Raw genomic sequence first — 22,937 nt, 5'->3', positions numbered from 1 at the left:
TGTTAGATACCTATGTTCCCTGTAGCAGTTCATTACAAGCCAAGAGTCCATCATATAAAACTTACTTTTATTTATTTATATTTTGTCTTCTTGAGACAGGGTCTCTCTTTGCAGTTCAGGCTGGCCTTGAGCTCCCTTTGTAGTCCAAGCTGGTCTGAAACTTGCAACGATCTTCCTGCCTCAGCCTCCTGAGTGCTAGGATTACAGTCATTTGCCACCATGCCCAGCTAAACTTACTTTTAATACCTTTGTTTCAGGCTCAGTGTTTTAGTCATATTTTTAATATCATAAACAAAAAAACAAAAGCAAGACAACTGTATAAAGAAAAGAGGTTTCAGTAGCTCACAGTTCTGGGAGGTTCCAGGCATAATACTGGCACTGGCTGAGATCTTATGATAACCTACTGGGTAGCAGAGTTCCGTAGCAGTACATAACATCATATAAGGGACGTGTATATTTTTGTCTGTGTGTGTAGTCTCTGTACCTCTTCTCACAAAACCCCAAGGATTTCATCATAGCAGCTCACCTACAAGAGCTTATCTAAGCCTAATCACTTTCCAAAGGTTCCACCTGCAAACACTGCTTTTGTAACATATGAGTTTGGAGATTAAACATGAGCTTAGGGGGACAAAAATATCCTAATCTCAGTACTTGCTTTCTATTCTTGAATTCCTCTAAGAGAGACTGTCTGTATAGCCAGACAGTAAATTCTGTGGACTTGAGAAGTTGCACACAATCCCTTCCCTTCTACAACTGCGCATCATCTTCCACTGCAGTCGAAGCAACCATTGCTCTCATGAGCTATTTCAAGTCGTCCAAAACACAGAGCATAAGATGGGAGTACAAACTGAAACATTTATTGTTTGAAGAGCATGTCGGGAAAAAACGAGAACAGACCCAAAAGACAACCATCTGCATGTAGGTCTAACCCTTGTAAATGACAAAAGGGAGGGAAAATGTAGACTAGAAACAAGTCAGAACAAAGCTTCGATCCATGAGTATTCTGGGCTGTTCCATAGCCAGAATCTGCCCTCAGAGCTCTCTCTCATTGCCCAGGAATTGGCCTAATTTAGTATAAAAGCAACTTGCAGTGGTTGCCATACAGAAGCTACTAAGTGGGTCCTCAGTGTAAACAGAATGATTGATTTCAACTTACAGTAATTGGGGAGTCAGTAAATTACTCTTCTCAGTCTGAGACAGAAGAGGTACATTTTCTCATGGGACATGCCAATGTCACAGAATCTCATGGAAGCCAAACCAGTAATCCTTTCACACCCAAGAGAACGCTATTTTATAGCCAGCAAACTAGTGGAATAGATAACAGGTAGACAGGATGAATGGATGGATGGGTGGATGAATAGATAGATGATAGATGATAGACAGTTTACAGTCCTATCAGAGCTTTCTTTCTGTAGACTCTCTCCTCACAGCAGCCTGAAGAGAGCCATTTATCAGCTGACAATTGGTTCTTCCTTATTAAAACCAATTTTCATGGACAACATTCTTTGCAATAACCCAGGACAAGCTTAGGCACTTGAAATATAGGTTAAGTGAGAGATACTTCTGCAGACTGTTGCTGCATAATGGAAACCACAACACCTTAAACTTATCAGAATAATTTAAAAACCTGCTCCCCATCCAGTAGGCTTTTCCTCTTATCCAAAATTTTGTCAAGAACAGCTACATGGCATTGTAAATTTTTTTCTCTTTTTTTGAGACAGGGTCTCCCTCTGTAACTCAGTCTGGCCTTCAACTCACTCTGCAGAACAAACTAGCCTCAAACTCATGGCGACCCTCCTGCCTCAGGCTACCAAATGCTAGAACTGTGGATATGTGCCACCACTCTTGCTCATTTTAAACTTTGCAAAGTCTACTAATTTTTGACCTCTCTGGGACTATAATTTCTTGTTTTTAAAGAGAATTTGATCTGCTTGATTGTTTATACCCAAGAGGAAATTAATTAATAGTATGTTTTACAGGAAGATCAAAGCGAGACTGTATTTTAGCAAGCGCTGAGGCTGAGGCACAGGGACACTAGCACACAGGAGGAGCTCTCCTAGACTAAAACCAAGAAATGGGTTGGGGCTGTTGCTCTTTAAGTGACAGCCCTCTTTCTTTGAGGGGCAGAGCTAAAAGCTTGCTATTAATGGTAAAAATATGAGATCAGCAAGAATAGTTTTCAATTTTAAACCTGTGCTAGTTTAATTTCTAAAATATGGTAGTGTTCTGGCTTATAAAAGAAGAATAGTAACTAGTGTGTACATAAATTTTGTATAAAAGTTATTTATTTGATTAAAAATAGAATTTCACAAAAATTAAGTCATATGTCAAGTAAGTTACAACTATTAGTACAATATCATTAAGAAGAAGTGGTGTACAAAGTATATATTTTTTTCTATACAGCATTTTATTACTGGAAATATTTCTTAGAGCACAGCATATAATGTCTTAGGCTATTATTTTCTTAATCACCAAAAGCATAAACAGAAAGATGAAGCTCAAAGGAACAAAGCTTCCATAGTAGAAAAATGCCCCAAACATGCACCTGATCACAAAGAACTTAACGTTTGCTTTTCACGACACGTGTACGAGCGGGGTGCCCAGAACACGCTTCTCATCATTCTTTTGTCCGTAAGTCGCATCCTGCATTTCATATTCATCCTACATGATTTACCACTATGTGGGTTTATGCATATTTCTGCTCATCAGTTATTTGCAGATCAATTAAATATTGTCACATAATAAATAGGGCCTCAGATGTTTAAATAAAAATCTCTTTTTCTGTGCCTAACCAAAAAAAGTCAATGAAGATTGGAAAACATTGGCATTTCTTGCCCTTTTACTTGTCAATCATCCTAAAAGTCTACTCATAATATTAATTCTCACTATATTTTCTTTATACTCCATCTCTAGTTTGTGGAATATGGAAAGGAGAAAAATTGTATATACCGATTTTCATTTCATTGAGAAGTTTTTTTTTCTTTTACTATTTTTATTGAACTTTCAATGTTGTGCTATTTTTTCCTATACTAATATGAGTTCTGTTCACCCATCTTAGTCCTATTCTCTGTATCGGAAAGAGTAAAGTTTATTATTGTTAGCTTATAAAAGGCTACCAGACACACCAAAACATTATTATCTTTCCTGTTACATTTTTCTTTTAACATAAAATATTATCTTTAACTTACCATCATTCCTTGTGTGGCAATTTTCAGGTGACTGATTATTACTGTCAAAATTTTGGAATGCCTCCAAGAATGTGAGAATTTTTAACTAAATTCATGTAATTAAAAAATGTTTGCTATGAAAAGTGTTCATCATTCCTGGGATGGACATTTTTGAAGACTGTGAGCAGTTAAAACCTGCTAGGCATGAAAACCATGGGCTGCACAAGAAGAGTGATTTATCAGAAAATGCCAGAAATATCAAAATAAAAAGTGGAATAGAAATTGTAACTGTAGAGGGAGACTATTTATTCAAATAATCTTAAAATATGAAGACAAGCAATTGGAGCAAACAAACATAAATTTGCAAAATCATGAGATAGAATATTCCTGCGTAAGTCAAGGGAATTGAAGATTTCCCTGAGCAGGACATTCTTACTGTATGTTTTATGTGACTCCTGCTGCCAGGCTCCAAAGCAGATCTACAACAGGATGTTTTCCCTGAGTAGACCCCATTTGGGATGTAGATATTATGACTTTCATGGGTATAAAATTATTTGATCTTTTTTATTTTTATCAAAAATCTTTTCAGTGCACAATGATTACATGAAAGATAGCTGATACTCACACACGGAACACATCATAATTATTTTGTCCCCTCCCTTTTTCCCCTCTCTTGGCCCGTTTCCCTTATGCATAAAACTGAACTTCCTCCCTCCTGTTATCTGTCATTTTTCTAAATTTTATTTTAAAGAGAAAAACTTAAAACAAAATTTCAAAACAGGATAATAGGAAAGTAACAATGGTTAATACATTGCGTATTGTTATCTTTAAATTAGTTACTCAGAATACAAGATATAGCCATTTAATTATCCAAACAGTATTACACACATCTTTCTTTTCAATTAATTAAGAGAAATTAGTTGTATAACTGTCTTAACTATCTTGGAGATATATATATTTCCCTTCTCTCTTTTCTCCTTGCCCCATCTCATTTTCTCCTTTCTTATGAAGTTTCTTCCCATTTTACAATCTGTATCATATATTTTTGGATCACATTTACTCTTTTAGCTTCTCATATGAGGGAGACAATATGATGCTGACACATGTGAGTCTGGGTTATTTCAGTTATGAATATAGTCTCAGGTTTCTTTCATTTACCTCTATTATCTGTCATTTAGTTTGCTTTTCAAATGAAAGTAGAAATTCCATTTGACAGAAATATTCCCCTTCTAAGTATCTTCCTGAAAGAGTTAAAGACATCACATTACAGTAGTCCATGGGTATTCATGTTTATAGCGGCTCAGTTCATATAGCTAAATTTTAGAAGCAGCCTACATGTCCATCAACAGATGACCGGATAGAGAAAATGAGGTATTTCTGCATAAGGGAGCACTCCTCCGCCACAGAGAAAGGTAAACTGGAGTCATTTGTAAGACAACGATGCACCTTGAGACTATAATGTTAAAAGGAACAAGTCAGACATGCAAGCTTAAATATCACATGTTTTCTACTATACGAGAGGCCCAAACTACCAACCGCAGTATTTAATCTTCACAGAATATAAGAGGAAGGGTGTTTGCTGCCTCAGTTTAAGTATGGAGTCACAGAGCACCTGTGTCTACAGACTTAGTACAAAGTCATTAATTGAGCAAACACTCTGCTCCAATTCCCTCGAACACAACTTTGTGTTTGATGTGTTCAGAGGCAGCTTGAAAGAGCCCAAGGGCTACAAATTTAAAGTAAAAAAAAAAAAAAAAGAAAAAAACAGCAATCACTGTTGTGGAAGGGATTCTTAATGTTTTTTCAAATTCAGTCAACAGTCCCTAGAAGTTAGTATACGGAATGTTAATCTCTTTGTCCAAGCCCCTTAAGAACATTATACAGAAACTGACTACAGAGCAGTTGAGGAAACTTAAAACAGTCAAATGATAGAAGTTTAACTAATTAGGCATGCTTGGCTTGTGGTTAGGTCTATGTACAAAACACCTCAATCTTTATTATAAGCATAAAAGCAACTTGTTTATGATGATAAATAGATCCTCAAAGCAGTTAAACTCTCATGATTACACAACTTTTAGTTACAGAGACAAGACTGAAATGAAGTCTACCTGACCCAAAGATCTGCGGCTAATGTGCAGTAACAGAATTTCAGAAAATTATCCTGTGAATCCTTTAAAAGCAGATTTCTAGAAAATTTGTATATCAGTACTTTGATAATGATACATAAAATTGGAAATTTCACATTTGGAGGTGTCTGAGACCTCTTCAATTTCCATTATTTTCTCATTCTAAAAAACCTCCTCTTCAGTTGGCAAATGTGTCACAAAAATACTCACAGAACTTGAGATTAATAAATTTAAATTTGGATATTATACATACTCAGGTTATTTAAATTCTATTTAATTTATACTATGGTAAAAACTAAATTAACCTTAATGATATATAATATTCGTGAAAGAATACTAGAGGAAGCCTTATTCCACGCCAAAAAAAAAAAAAAAAAATGTTCACAAGGTTGTTCTCTACTCCTGTAACGATTAGCCCACTGGAGTTAGAAGATAAAACATCAATTTTATGTCTAAGGGTGTGTGAAAGTATAAGCAAGAAGTAATATCAAGTGAAGTATATTTAAATATTTTTAAAAACCATAAAAACACAACCCAATGCAAAAACATGTTAGTATATTTTTAAGGTGTGATATTCAACAACCCCGGCCATCTGCAGTGTAACTGACATGTGAGAATCAGACAAAAAAATTCCCTCTTACCAATAAAAAATGTATAAAATTTCTTTGGGGTTAATACTTAGACAAGATCTTCAAAAAGATTGTCACACATTTTCCTATATATCTTTTCCAAGGCAAGGGCATATTTGAGGGAAAAAATTAGCGGGTGGAGTTATATACCAGTAGAAAGAAATGAAAATCTACAGCCTGAAATTGAGGAGTAAAGGTAAATATAGTAAAAACACAAAAGAATTCCATGAAGGATATCAGTTTATTATAAGACAAAGAATAGCCTCTGAGGATATTATATAAGTGGAAGAGTTCAGTAAAGTAAACGTGCTTCTTTTAATTTCACCTCTGTATCATTAAAGAAGATAAATTATAATCTGGTGACAAAAATAGGAAAACATATAATACTTTTAAGAGAGCACAGATTTCTTTTTCCATCAAGAACAGCTGAACTGGAAAGTTAATAAATAAGCAAACGCCCTCTGCACATATCTCACCTTTAAAAGACAAGCCACACTTAGGAAGACAATGCATTTTACAATGAGACATCTTTGCAGGAATGTATGGTGTGCAAACACATATCAATAAATACGAGCAAGAGAAGGTTACTAACATAGTGAGACACAGCAGGACATTTTGAGTAATAAATCCAGATTAGTCACATTGAGTACTTGACTATTAAACATTTCCTGTGAGGTTTTTAGTTGAGAGAAAGACGTCCTATGTACATTACAGTCTGAAACTTGTTACCATTTCTTTTTGCATCATCTGAAACTTGTTACCATTTCTTTTTGCAGCCTCTCGCTTGCTTCCTTTCTCCTCCTGTCTTTCTAGAACTGTTGACAGAGCAGGAAGAGCTCCATGAGACAGATAGCCAAGTCTGTCCTTCCGGTGATCAGTTCTCCAGTCAGGCAAGCTGATGCAGTAAATCTCTCGGAAGACAAGTTCGCCATTTATTCCTGAAACAGCCTGTGAGCGCTCAACGATTCTCAAACAGCACGAAAAGTGAAGGGAAGAGTGAAATTTGAAAGTTACAACTATGAGAAATGCATTCGAAAGAATCAGGTCAGAGAAGCAAAAACTCAATTATAACCCCCAAAATTGAAATGGCAAAAAATCGCAACTGACCCAAATTTCTTGGCTTCTACCACTGGCTTCATTTATATTTGAAATGACTTGAAACTCGAAGTGTGCTGACAGCCTAACACCTGCTCCCTTCTTTCCCCTTGGGTGGCTGAAGTAATTACCCACCTCTCCGGGCACCAGCTTAGGATCTGTGAAATGCTGGTCATGTAGAGTCAAATGTTCCCATGTGCTAGGGTGCCAATGATCACCTGCTAGCCAGGACAGTAGCACTGCTGGCAGGCACACCTCTTAGTCCTTGCACTTTGGAGTCTTCTCATGCCCTAATTTTTACCGGGCGATTTGCATTTATTTTCTACAGTAGGAATCCTATGGAAAGAATAATAATGTACTTGAACTATATTTTCAATATATGACTTTTAAAACAAGTTTTACACACGATTGCATTTTAAACATATCCTCAATGAGGCCCTTGAAATATAGTCATGATTTCCACAGAACAAACACACACACAGTGGAGAATATCACTTCCTTTTGTTAGCATACACTGGTGCCAGCTCTGTGAAACATTTATCAGATTTAGCATGGCAGACTTTAATTTATACTTCAGCCTTCAGCCATAAATCTGTCCTACCTGGACAAAATCATGAATCAGAGGAGCAGCCATGCTATAACCTCATTGTACATCATTGTGAGCGAAATGTCTGTGCAGAAAATTATTAAAATTTTGTTTTCCAGTTACTCAGTAAATAGCTATGGAAAACTACCTAACACTGCTGGTTCAATTCCACACTGCGGTGAAGTAGAATCATTATTTCCCAGTGAAGTCTACTTTGCAGCTTATGCTGGTAATGCCAGCTAACCTTTTTCCTTCACCTGAGTAAGAGGCAAAAGTGGGCTCAATAGCCAATAATATAAAGGTGCAGACAAGAGTGATGAAAAGATGGAGCATGTGAGTTTGAAGAGTAGGCAGCTCGTGGAGATCAAATCATGTTAGCGGACAGCACTGCCATAAAAATTCCTGGAGTCCCACCTGCTGAAAGGAAGGGGATTTGCTGGGTCTAGAAACTAGGGAAGATCACATACACAGCTATTGAGAAAAGAGAAAATCGCGTGCCTTTCACAACGAATGAGTTACCAGTTTACTCATAAAAGTTTGAAGCTCAAGCCTATTGTCAAAAATGTAAACAAAAAGCCTGCACTAAGTTTTCAAATTTGTGGTAATTCCGTCAATATGGCCACTTTCTAAAATTAATATGACTTTACATAACAAAATACAGGCTCATAGTAAGAAAGCAGCTTCAAATTAAATGTTGAATTTAGGGAAAGACACGCGTGTAAGGAAATGGGTAAAGCTGCACAAGAAGAACCACATACAGAGAGAACAAAAGAGCACAGAGCTGGCACTTTGGCCAAAGAAGCTTACACTGAATTTGAGGCTATTCCTGTCATACCCATGGCTATTAATGCTTTTGCCTTTGCAGCAATAGAATATTAAAGCAATTATTGGAAAAATATGTTAAAATGCACTTTTGTCATTAGAGAAAAAGTGAAAAAAGGCTTCGAATGTGTCACATGAAATTACCTCACTTCGAGATGCGTTTCTTAATTTACAGAAGAGCGACTCATTTACTCAGGCAGGACGTGAAGAATGTCCAATTAATTACCGTACTTTAAGCATTTGAAGGGATTATTGATGAAGTGCTCTCAAATACAATCAGCTAAATAAAAATTTAAAATGTCTAATTAAATTTAAAGACTTTTCACAAAAACTAAATGTATCAGAACTTTTCATACTGTGTTTAGACTAATTACTTTGGTAACTTTATGTATGTATTCTGCTTCAACATTAATTATAATAATATGTGTGGATGAAGACTGCAATGAGTATCAATGCAGTTAAAATTATGAAAAAGGTTTTAGTAAGCTACGTATATAAAATAATACAATGCTATATAATATTACAAAATATATCATACATGTTTTTGTATTTGCATTTATTTCTATGTGTACCAAAAACAATAAGCACTTCTATCATTTAGAAATTAGGTGTTTTCAGTTTTTTTTTCATAGAAAAGTCATACTTAGGAGCTTTTCTATCTCAAACCTTGTAATTCACAATTTGATGATTATAATATGTATTTACTGTTTAAAGGTTCTTTGTGTTAGTTACTAAGACAGATATACTAAGATACTATTTGGTGAAGCTGAGAAAAGAAGTACTAGAGCCTGTGGGATATTTTGTGAATAAAACCAAAGCAACAGATCAATGAAAGCTTTCTGAATCAGGAGGACTCAGGTGATAAAAGAATTAGATTTGTAAAGGGGATCAGTGAATGGATAAGAGCAGAAATCCGTCTTCCACACATCTGCATGTTTCCTTTGTCAAATATATTTCAGATACAAACTGTGCATCAGGTACTATCCTGAGTGTTTTAATAAATGTCTCCTCAATGATTCTAATAAGGTTTTGAGTAGTAAAATGAGGTGATAACATCAAATTAAAGGTGAGTCAGGGTGGACAAGGTAAATAAGGTGACAGTCCACTCTGGCCGTGGCTGGCCTCTCCCCAAGCTATCAGGGTCTGACAGTTTCAGTTATCACCTTGTCTCTGCTCCTTACACCACTTATGTGAAGACGCAAGTCCTTCCTTTCTTTATTGTTTTGTTTTCAAAGTTTCAGATTTTTGTATTTTGTCTTTGATATGTTCATTGCTAGAATTCTTAATCAGTTCTAAAGAGTATTTTTAAACTCTAAAAAATAAAAACAGCTTAATATTAATCCTTCAAAAACCACTTTGCATATAACATTATGCAATATACAACCATGGTTCATATTCTGTCACCTTGTTTTGAAATTCTGTATCTTTTTTATTGCTTTTTATACTGTTTTATTTATATATTTGTTTCTGTTATTTTGGTTTCTTTCTTTTCTCTTTAAATGAAAAACAAAATTTATATGTATCTCCAAGGATAACTGGGATCGGTGCATTGCTGATGTCCGTGGTTTACTGAAAGGAACAGTTAATGCTTCAAATGTTCTTTTTTCTTGATCAATCTTGCACACTTGTATCTGGTAATCAGAATGACTGATTGAAGACAACAATATGCAAGAACCATTGTTGAGCTCCTACCATCTTATATGGTGAAGCTCTGTATCATTTCCAATGGTTATTTTTTTATCACTTGTTACTGTCTTTGATTGTTTGATCAGTCTTACATTCTTATATCTGGTGGACTGAGCAACTTCATTGAAGATAACAGTAGATACTGTGGCAATCATTGCTATTTCCTGTTACTTTATTTTGAGGTCAGGTATCATTTTTGGTGTTTTGTGTTGTGTTTGTCTTCCTTGTTGTTGTTTTGTTAGCTTTTTTCTTTAAAATAAAAAAGTTATAAAGCTGATTTAGTTTTATTACATACATTTACAAGGAAAAGTGACATTCTATTTTTATTAAATCTTAACAGTACTTTCTGGGAATATATCATAACCCAGTTCATCTTCCTTAACAGTCAATTTTGTATCTGTTCTGTGGCACTGGGTATCAAAACCAAGGGCACTTTACAAATGAGCCACACACAAACCCTAGCCCTATTTGTTTGTTTGTTTGTTTATATGTTAAGAAAGTGTCTCCCTAAATTTCCCAGGCTGTGCAGAAACTTAAGGTCTTTTACTTCAGCCTACTAAATAGCTGACATTACATGTGTGTACCAGCACACCAAGTGGTGATTTTTTTTAAGAAAGCAATGTCATTAGGTAAAATTATTATGAACAAAATTCTCAAAATATTCTACACTAAAATTATTTCAGTCTGGGATGTGAATCCATTTTTTTCCTGTACTCATTCTTACTGCATTCAATTTTTGCCCTGGTCATTTTAGATAGGAGATTTGATAGCACATTTCGTAAATGTGTGCTGCCCAAAAAGCTGATGAAAATAATAATTATTTTATGTGAAATGATCAAGTTCTGGAAAAAGTATTACCAATTTCAGGGGATGGTTTCATATATCAATAGATAGGCAAAAAGTATCAAAGATTGCATATGATTATATACCAGTGTTTATAGAATAAATGTATTATTGAAAATATATTTTTGCATTTGAGTGTATCTTTTATGTGCAAAGCTTTATTTGTATGATATTCTTATATTAATCCCACATTTAAACTTTATCAAAACCCTATGAAAAATTATCTGTCTACAAGTTGCAGATATAGAAGCTCATACACAGTTATTTAATGAATGTGCAAGGACATAGAGCTAAGAAATTTCAGAGCTCAGTTTGAAGTAAGAGTACAGATTTCAAATCACAAATTTTAAAATTATTGGACAGATTGATTTCACTTAGGAGCATGGTTTCACATTTGTAAGCATCATATTGTCTCCATAGTGTAAGAACCTGAAAGAGCAAATATGATCCAAAAGGTACAATAGATATTGGGAAATGAGAAGAAACTGCTCAAAAGGAAAGATAAACTGGTATGTGGGAAAGGAGAAAAGAAGGAAGAAGAAGGGAAAATAAATGAATATATATATTAGTTAATATACTTATACTACTAATTTCTATTATTTCATTGAAAAAAGGTTTGTGCTTATGTCTTTTGATCAATTTTCGTGCCTATATCTTGTATCCACATTGAAGATAACAATAAGCAATGTACTAACTATTGCTGCTCTTCTACTATCTTGTTTTGAAATTTTGTATCATTGTCTTTATTGTTTTTCTGTTCAAAATAGAAATTACTGGATGATAATATAAGTGGAAAATTTATTAAAATTTCTTCCTGAAAGCAATACAAACACTGGCCAAAATAGGTCAAAATCAACTCTTCAGAAATTTGATTCATTTCAGGAAACACTTAGTCGCCATGGAGAAAGGGCGGAACCTTAGTAAAAACGGCAAGAATTTTGACTTTCATTTTTGTCCATCTCTCTCTTTCATGGCATCGCTGAAAATCAAAGCCCTGAAATCAGCAAAAAAAAAATGGAAGCTCAGCTTATGGGAGTAAGCACAATTAGTTTGGAGCTCCACTTAGAACTTATGTCATGTATTTTGTCCCACCAACGGGAAGACTAACTAGGACATGCATCCAAGAAAAACATAGAGAAAGAGAGAACAGAGGTGCTGTGCTCTACCTCGGTAGTCAGGCACTTAGCATGTACAGCGCTCAGTCTGACCCTGATCCACCCCCCAAATGTGTAGACAATAATTTAAAGTTCTAAACACTTACAACTCTAGAAAAGAAAATATTCAACTTGATAATACAAATATTGCTTTAAGAAATGAGAGAAGAAAAAACAAAAGCAATCTCAATTCCAATAGACAAAAAGGATAATAAAATAAATCATAAAATGACAGAAAAGTCAAATTATTCAACGTTGGGTATAAAGGCATTTTTGCTACTGACTTTCAAAAAATAAAAATTTATAATATTATGAAAAAATTATAACAAAAATGACAACTATAAATGACAAAAATGTAGAAGATGAATTCTTTGAAATGCATAAATTTCAACATCTAAGAGTAGATGAAAAATCTCAATATTCCTATAAACAAGTATCAAGTTAATAATTGGAAAATTGCTCATGAAGGAAAACTCAAGGGAAAATAACCTAACTGGTGAAAAATACCTAACATTTAAAGATTTATCATCAATTTTTCACAAAAATTGCACAATAAAAATGACAACCATTCCTTAATTTATGATATCCACATTAACAAGATAGAAAAACTACACACGATCATTGCAATAACGCAGACTAAATTTCCATGTGACTACAAATGAAAAAAATCCTCAACTCACAGAAATGCAAACTAAACTTAGCAATTAGCAGGAGTATTATACACCATGACCACGACTAAGACATTTATTTCTACAATGTATGGTTAATTTAACACTGGAATCAACATAATGCACCATATCCAGGGAACACAAAAGCCCAAGGTAATATTCCATACCAAAGGAGGACAAAAGCCACCTGACTAACTCAACAGATATTTTAAAAAGCATTTAAAATTTCCCAGCACTGCATTTAGTGGTGAACATGCTCAACAAACTAAGAATAGAGGTTGTTCTCAATCAATACAAGTTGTTCTCTGACCAATGCAATCAAGAAAAATTATCACGATGCTTAAGATTCAAAGTGAATTTATCTTCTAAAATGAAAAGCAAAAAAGAATGTCTTCATGGTCCTTCTATTTTACATTGTACTGAAGATACTGGCCAGAGAAATTAGGTATGAAAAAGAAATACAAATTAAATATTTTTGAAAGGAAGAAGTATATGTATTTCTTTACACAGATGACAGGATCTATATAAAAATATCTTAAGAATTAACAAAAATATCTAATAAACAATTGTTTACATACAAGATGTACATAGAATTTAATTATGTTTCTATACACTATCAATATTCAATGTAAAAATGAAATCAATAAATGATTAAGTGAATCAAAATAATTCTGTTAGTTAATTAATTACATCAATTATTTGATGTAATTATTACATCAAAAAGTATGAAAAATTTAATAAAAGAATGTAATTAAAAGTCATTAAAGAAATTAAATGATACCTAAATATAAGGAAAGATATTTTGAAGCAAAGGATTGAAGATTTAGTATTACTAGATTAGTAATATGTCCCAAATTAATTTATACATTTAATGTAATCTCTGTCAAAATTCCAGTTTTCCCAAGAAACTTAATAATTGCTCCTAATATTTATAAGAATTATAAAGGAATATAGTCAAAATAATATTGAAAAAGAACAAATTTAGAGGATTCAAACTTCTGGATTTCAAAGTCTAGCACAATTCTATTTTAATTAAGACAATGTGATTATGGGATAGAATTAGGATAGAATCAAATTAACAAACTGAGACCCCTGAAAGAAATATATATTCCTGTAAGCAATTTCTTTTCCACTAGGTTGCTAAGTAAATTCAATGGGAAAACATTCTTTTAAAATGTGACCCTATATATAAACATTAATTCATTTTAAATATAACTTGCAAAATAATAAAGCTCACAGAACACATATAGGCAAACATTCACCACTTCTGGATGGTTCTCACAGGCACTGGGTAAGGGGGTGATTTCCTATATGACATGAAACATACGTATAATGAAAGAAAGATATCAATAAATCAATTTAATAAAATTTAAAACTTACTGCTTCACATGTCAACATCCAGAAAGTTGTCTTATAAGTTCTTCTTGTTGCTGAGACAAAATACCCAGTTCTGGAAATTAAAGGAGCAAAGGTTTGTTGTAGCTCCGTTTGAAGTGGGTTCAGTTCATACTTGATTGGCTCCAATCAACCCGTCCATGCAGGAGGGCATGGCGAACAGTTACCACAGAGGAGAAAAACGTAGCTCAGGGCGTGAGAGGCGGAAGGCAGGAGGCGGCAAGGGCAGCAAGCAATGGCACCAGCGTTCTTTCTGTCCTTTTCTGCCCTAAGGCTGGGCAACATTCACACCCAGGGTGAGTCTTCCCATTGTTCAAACCCAGAACTGTGCCAACACAAACGGTGGATTACTTTAGTAATCACTCAGCCTTAATCCCAGCATCACACACTCCAGATCCTGGCTCCTCTGAGAAGCCCCACCTATGACCCCATGGCGATCACGGGGAGGAGCGAGTGCATGTAGACACAGCCGTAACCCCAAGACAACATCTAGGACTTAACTGAAAATTGCTCTTTTGCATGTATTCTAGCCCCACAAAACCTCACACTGGAGAATGGTTTCTAGTGCGGCAGTGTGCAAAGGTGGTAGGGTCTTTGAGAATAATGAGTGCTTTTCTGTAAGGTTGGATTAGCTCTCTTTGGAATAGTTTAGTTACTGCGTGAACCTGATACTATAAAGGAAGTTTTGCTTCCTTGGTTTTTGTCTTAATTCCTCTCTTCCCTTGTGATCTCTTCCCTCACCTGACCATTCATTCTGTCATGTGATGTTCAACAGAAACTGAGAAAATATCATTGCCATATTTTTGTATTTCCAAAGCTATGTGCCAAAATAACTCTTTCTATCTAAATTATCCATCTCAGATATTCTGTTATAGTAACAAAAATATTTAGACAAAATCTAAAATATAAAATTTATTTGTGAAATATATTTTGAGAAAAAATTTGTGTCCAAAATATATAAATCCTGCAACTCAACAATAAAAAAAAGACAACACAATTAAAATGATAGCATACAGGGGCTGGGGATTTAGCTCAGTGGCAAAGCGCCTGCCTGTCAAGCGGAAGGTCATGAGTTCAGTTCCCAGTACTGGAGAAAATCCAAAAACTAAAAACTAAAAAATAAAAAATAAATAAAATGATAGCATACATTGAGCCTTTTTTCCTCAAAAGATATTGGACAAGACAATAAAATCATGAAAAGTGCTCAACCTAACTAGTTAATTGGGAAATTAAATTAAAAGCATGCTGATACCTCATTGCACATTTACTATGATAACTGTCATCAAAAATATGGACATCATCAACCACTGGGAGTGACAAAGGTACATTAAAATGTTCAACACTATTGGAGGGCTTGTAAAATTCTGGAAATTCTTTGGAAAATAGTTTATCATTTTCTAAGGCAAATAAATATCATTTTATTATTTAACTCACCAGTTTTACTTTCAGATAGGTGGCCAAGAATACTTTTATACAAATGTTTATGTCAGCAATATTTATACCACATGAAAATTGGAAAAATTATTCAAATGTCCTTAGTTGTCAGCTAATAAACAAATGTGATACATCCTTACAATGGAATATTGTTTAACCATGAAAAGAAATAAAGTACACATACAAGGGGTAATCATCAAATATGGTGGATATTTAAATTTAAAAGTAATTCTTATAGTAAAAGGCAAATTACCATTAATCTCTTTCAAAATACTCCGTTTCCCTTTGAACATACTTATACCATAGCTCTTTAAATTTTCTTTTTTTTTTTTTTTTTTTTTTTTTTTCTCCGGTATCGGGAACCGAACTCATGACCTTGCGCTTGCCAGGCAGGCGCTTTTGCCGCTGTAAATTTTCTGAAGAAGTTCTGAAAGTTCGCTTTTGTGAATGTTTTTATGAAGGATCAAAAACACAGTGAATGCTATTTCTGAGTGCCACCCACTGGGAAGTTAGACTTTCAAAAACATTTAGGTGTGACCTTATGTACCCTACTCACTGGATATGGCACTGGGGAGCTTCTGGCCCTTCCTCAAAGTAAAATTAATTAATATTTTGAATCACTTCAGAGCATAAAAGCAGCACATAACAGCACAACTAAAGAAATTGGACAGAATTTATGTAATTTAACTACATTAGACTAAGTGAAACAAGATACAAAAGCTACATGTCAAATTATTCCATTTATATGAAATTTCTACCAGTAGAATTTCAATAAAAATGTTATACAGTCTCATTATAAATAGTTCAACTTAAAAATGAATAGTTCAGTTAAAATGATTAAGCTGATGCAGGTTGGAGTATAATTACATGGAATAGTTTTCTTTGTTGATTACATATACTGGGTCAATATTTATTTCTCCTCTTGATCTATGTTGAGGAATGTATTTCATATTCTGTATGAATTATGATGATAGATATGTATCATCATTAATTTGCTAAAAACATACATGAGTGCTCACTCTTGGAATTATGCTCTGTAATTTTAATCTATGTTTTCATCTACTACTGCAAAATATACATTATAAAATAAAATCTGTTTTAAAACACTGTATTTGTGCATGGCAATAACTTTTGTTGGAACGTAACCAGACATCCACAAAAGCCACCACCCATATCTGAATGCTTGATCACACATTTAATTGCTAGGATCTTCAATAATATTCATATTTGCATGTTCTTCTTAAGTTTTTATAAAGAATATTCTGTTTACTTTTATGTAATGCTTTAAGACATATTGAAATGTACACAGATTAGATTTGCACCATCTCCTAAGCTTATATTATTCTTCACATTCGAGTACTGAGAGCAGTTTTGAGAGATCATCATGGAAGCATAGCGTTGTCATTGCCATGGAGAGCTCTAAAGTAGTACGAAAGCCCATCTGAGTCCAGCTGCATGAGGCTGTAACCCATCAGCCAGTGGAAAACATCCTTGAACAGGATAGCAAGCAGGTAAAGCACAGAAAACAGAAAAGGCGAAATACGGAATGAGAAGCAATCTACACACAAGCTCAAGAACGCTCCCAGCTCAGGTCCAGTGATCCTATTCTTGGCAGCAAGGAGGAGTCATACAGTTTCCCCAACTGAATCTGTGATGACAAAACGAAACAGATCCCAGTCATGGGCATGGACCTCTGCCCATCTATGAAGGGTTAGCCATTCTAAAAATGCACAAAGCTTTCACAGAACGAAGACAGGAAGGCAGCCACGGCTGAGCACTCACCCTAAATATGTGTTGCCAGTGCTGGAGGTGCTACATGGTTTCTCCACAACAGTACACCCCAGAATCTGTGATGATAACAGTAAACACATTGAAGACAATTAGTGCAAAGCCCAGCCCAAGTCCAGAGTCCTAATTCCTAGTGAAATACACAAAACATTTAAGGGAGCAAAGGTGGGGCATCCACAGCTGCTCACTCACCCCAGAGGCCACTGTCAGCAACATAAGCGGAGATACGTGGTCACCACTTCTCTGGATCTGGGGAAGGGGAGATACAAACACTAAAGTTTAGTTGGGAATCTGCAAAAAGTGGTGGTGGAGAGAAACATTCTGCACCAGCTGAAAAACAAAAAAAATCTCCTCCTCTCTAACCCTAAATATCACCAAGATCACAAAGATCTGAGTGCGCTGAGAAAGAGCCAGAATTCTGAAGAAGGTGTGAGAAGGACACTGGCAGTGTTCTATAAGTTTGTGGGAGGCAAAGACCTACAGGCTGAAATTCACTGGAAGGGAGTACAGTAAATGTGCTAATGAGGATTCTGAAGAAAGAGCGGCTCTGGAAAACTCTGGACTTAAGATAGTCGGTCTGGAATTGGGCAGAGCATCGGCTCTCCCTCCACATCTGCTTGGAATTGCCATGTGAGAGTAAATTGTTTGCATCCGCACATTTCCTTACTCTGAAAGTGTGCATGTGGGTCATAAGCATGTATGTAATTGTGTATGTGGATTCTTGTTTATTTTTTCTTTCCTATGGCAACTTACCTGTTTGTTTTCTATGGTAAGAAACCTGTTCATTTCTTCCTCATTGAGGGCTGACCCATGGATTTTCCAATCTTTTTTCTGCAGGGGGAGAAACATGATTGATTAATTAGCTGTATCCCCATGAAGCCTCTAACGCATTCCACTAACAGGTCTTTGCTTCTCTTCTTTCTCTTTGCCTCTTCAAGTAATGTCTGAAACACTCTTCCACCCTTCTTTTGTCCGGGCATAAAAATAAGACCACAAAAAGTGATTTTTAAAAATATTTTTCTCTTTTTGTTTCTATTTTATTTTATACTATTTAATTTAATTTAATTATGTTCCTCTCACTTCTTTCCCTTTTATTTCTATTTCCTAGCATATTCTTGATAACTACTATCTCTTTGTCTTCCTGGGTTATTGAAAGAGTTAAAAAATTGTAAGTATTTATATGATTGATTCTTTTCATGTTCTTATCACTGGTTACAATTCTCTCTTCTTAAGGCAGCCATAGGGCCTGAACCCAGTGTTACAAATATGTGTAGTAGAAGCCAGAACACAGATTTGCATCCAAACCCGGGAGTACATCACAGAAAGAAACCAACTTACTAAATATATCTCCACAATAGTAGCAGTTTCCCAGCTGATATCAGAGAAATGCAACTCCCAACCCTCGAGATGTCACATGTGTGGAGTTTGTGTCCTCGGGAATCGAAGAATGAATTCCAAAGGACAAAGGAGGTTAAGAGTAGGAAAGGTTTATTGGGGAACAGGAATAGCTCCAGGACGGATCCCAAGTGAGTTTTCACCAAGGTGCTTTGTCAGGGGTAATTTATGCAGCAAAATTACAAAGTGGGAGCAACATGGGTCAAACTATAACCAACCAGTAAGATTATAAGTATGGCCACTTAGCTAACATTGATCCAATAGGGAAGTGGGTCGTGTAAAGCCAGGCTACATGGCTGACGTCCTTAACCTTCACTTATCTATGACATCTGCAACAGGAGCACTTTGGGAAGGGGTGGGTCCAAGCATTCTGGTCACTCACTCAAGGGTCTGATGCATATTTGGACTTACTAGGCTGGGTGATGTCAATGAAAGTATAATTTCAAATTTCCATTCATCCCTTAGGGAATTACGCAAGTCTGGGCACTGTGACACCTTAAGGCCTTGCCTTCTTCAAGGGTGCTTCTGGTCACATTTTTAATAAATTAAGTTTACTGGTGCATTTTAAGCATATATAATGATCACACTCATCATAGGGAATTTGTACCTGTTCATGATGTAACTTGATTTTTTTTCCCCACACCATTTTTATGTCTGTTGTCTTCTGCTGACCTCTTTGAAAGCCCAGTCCTTACTGACTCTATAATAAATTATATCTAATTCAGCTGCCTCTGACACCACCATGCTGTGCATGACACTTTTAACATCTAAATATAAACCATAACATTTTGCCCTGGCCATGCATATCCTTCTCTGTAAAATCCATTTTTTAGGCCCTCTCTAAGAGTTACCAAAGTCCTAATACTTTCAGCATCTCTGAAAAGTGCAAATCCAAAGTCTTTCTGAGATTTAAGGCAAACTTAGCTGGGAAGCTCTGTTAACATTAAAAGAAATTCAAGCTCTGCCAATATATAAATATGCAGGTTAAACAATTCCAGTTCAAATGGGAGGAATAAAGTTTAGAGAGGAATGAGATCAAAGCATGACTGAACTTCAACCTGGGAAACATTAAACTACATAATTCTAACCCCAGCACCCAGGGCAATCTGTGGCAAAACGTGAACTCCAAACCACTTGGGCAGCCCCACACCTGTGGCACTCCAAGTGGTTGTACCCTCAAAGTCTTTGTCTTGAGCTGGCTTTGCTTACTGCTTGCAACTTTGATCAGAGGTTCCACATTTCTAGCTTTTCCAAATTCTGATGTCTCTACTACACTTTCTGCTTCAGACTGACAGATTTACCCACTGATCTCATATAAACACACTGCTTAGCCTCCCAGTACTTCTTCTGATGTGAACTACTATAAAAATACCAATAGAACTCTGCACAAAAATTACCTTTGTTTCATTTGCCACACCCGAGGCTGTCTTCACATATGAAAATTGCATGTTCTATACACAAGAATCCCTTACATTGACAGCACCTGTGTTTTTTTTCCCCCGTCCTTCCTTGTAGAACACAATTGACATCTCTGTGGTTCTCCTGTTGTTATAGTAGGTCTTTAGGATGCTCCACTTGCCTGTTCACCTGTCAGTTCACCAGCGTTGTCCCTGTCAGCTCACACAATTTTTCTGCAGTTCTCTGGGCAGATTTTGTTTTACTCTACTGTAAATTATTTCTTATGAGTTATAGTCCTTATCCTCTCAGAAAAATTCTTCATGATATTTTACACTTGTTATTTTCTGTAAACTGTCAAACAATATGCCACATATATTCAGGATAGAGTAAAACACAACCATTGGCCAATGTTTTATGTTTCATGTGACATCATAGTCACTGTGTAACTCATCAACAATGTCTATTCCACCTTTGGATTTGTTGTAGAAAATTTCCAACTCAGGCTTCCGTTCTGTCAAAGTTTCCCTGTCAATATTTCCATCATGGTGCAACTTGACATCAGTAGTATCAGTTTGTTTTTCTTTGCCATATACAAAGCCAATGTAAATCTTTCTGAAATCTAAAGATTATACTATACAATTCTCTGTCTTGAAATTGCAACATTTTTTTGATGCTTCTGCTTTGTTCCTGTGTACAGTTCCTGTGCTGGTGAAAGAAACAAATGCTCTCTTAGCAAATGTAACATCAGTTGGAAACTGGTGAAACAAAACTGCTGAAGGTCACATTCCATTTAGTTTGGGAGACTGGAGCAACAAGTCTGTTCACAACATCATTTGCTTTATTACCGTACAAGTAAAGAGGTGGCTGAGTTCAGAAATAAATATCTAAACTGAAAACACAATAAGTCTTTGCAACTACAAGGGCATAAATTTTATGCCATATTTGACCCATCACTTTTCTGTAAGTCTTACCTTGCTATGATTACTATAAGAAATCTCTGCTAAGTACGGCAAGCCTATGAATTCTTTCAGTTCAGGTACTGAAGAGTCACGATAAATACATTTTATATACAGTTATTGTTACATACAGAATGTTTCACTTGTATTTACAGCATCTTGTAGCCTTTCATCTGTTACCATTTCCAGCATCAAATGGTGGTGCTATCATTCTGTCCAATGCATTTCACCCCTGCCAGAACCCTCATTGTATTTGTGAGCTAGTTCTAACAAGAACTTTTCCATTTGGTTGTGTGACCATTTTGAACCATTTAAATTAGTCAAGTATATACTCACATTGTTTTCTTCATCATCTGTACCAAGATGGTCTGCATTCCCTATGTCTGTATCAGTTTTTTCTTGCTCCCTTCCACTGCCACAGGAACTTTGGCTCAAATGGCCAGTGTCAAAGTCATCATCATCGTTGTTATCATCATCATTATGCACTCTCACTTGCATGACCACTCGCACATGAGGACATATATTTTACTGCAGTGGGTCATCTTCATAACCCATGCATGAGTAATCTGGTGATTCATTTTTGACCTCCTCCAATATTTGAAAATCTGGTTTTCCATGGGCCATTGTACTGAACTGAACTACTTCTACCAGAGGAATCAAAAGTAAACTTTTTTAAACAAATTCTGTGGTGGTGTGGGTGTACTACCCCCTTAGTGATGCTGAGTTGAACATATACCATGCCTTTTAGACATTGTGTCATGTCATGCCATTTAAAATACTAGTCTGAGACTTTTGCACATGTGCACACTCCTTGCTTTGCACTGTACCAAGTGGCTAAGCACAAAGACTGCTTCCTCCATTCCTTAGACAAAGATACTGAGATGCACAGCTGGCTACTGTTACACCAAAGGAAAATTTACAGTAGAAACATAAGGATGTGCTTATGGAACCCAGTGTTATGGTCTCTGGCTTTAGTTTACCATTCTTAATCTCAGTCTCCTTAATCTCAGTCTCCAAATCTGAGAACATGACCACAATGCAAACAAATTTTCTGCCAGAGCATAACATTGCCACATGACCTGCTGTTCAGTTGCCAATAGTGTCCTTCCCAATTGAAAACCTTGAATCTGGTCTTGCCCAGCTGTATTGCAGTCAACATTCTGATAATTCTCATAATTATTTTCCAAAGAGACCAGAACACAGCACACAGCATGCCAGGGCTGCTTCTCCAGGCAGCATCATCCAAACTTTTAAAGCTCCTCCTCCAAGCTAATCTCAAAGGCTTTTGAACTATGTGGACAGGTAGAGCCACAGCAACAGCCTCACTTCCTTGGAAGCAAAACCTGTCCTAGTTACTTTCTCCTTGCTGAGATGCAATGCCCAAACCCACCGTTCTAAGGAGGAAAATTTAATTCAGATTCACAGTCAGAATTTTTAGTCCATGGTTAGCTGCTTTCTCTTGAGCTAGCTTTGCTCATTGCTTGCAACTTTTCTCAGACTGTCTATATTCCTGGCTGCTCTAAATTTCAGGGATCTCCACTGCACTATCTCCTGCACATTCACAGCTTATACTGCTGTGAACTGCATACTCACTGCCTTTCAGGGGCCAAGGCTCTCCTCTTTCTTTGGAGGAGCACTGGTTTTCAAAATTTCCTTTGGACATTGGTTTCCAGTTGCATCAAACTTCTGGTGCAAATTATTCAGCTTTCCATCACAGGATCACAGTGCTGAGTTTGATTTTTTAAGGCCTTTTGACCTCTCACTGTCCTGAGTGCAGCTTGTCATTTGGGATTCT

The sequence above is a fragment of the Chinchilla lanigera genome, unplaced genomic scaffold (assembly GCF_000276665.1).
Source record: "Chinchilla lanigera isolate Chin_1 unplaced genomic scaffold, ChiLan1.0 scaffold00026, whole genome shotgun sequence".
Taxonomy (NCBI): domain Eukaryota; kingdom Metazoa; phylum Chordata; class Mammalia; order Rodentia; family Chinchillidae; genus Chinchilla; species Chinchilla lanigera.
This window is presented reverse-complemented; position numbering follows the sequence as displayed.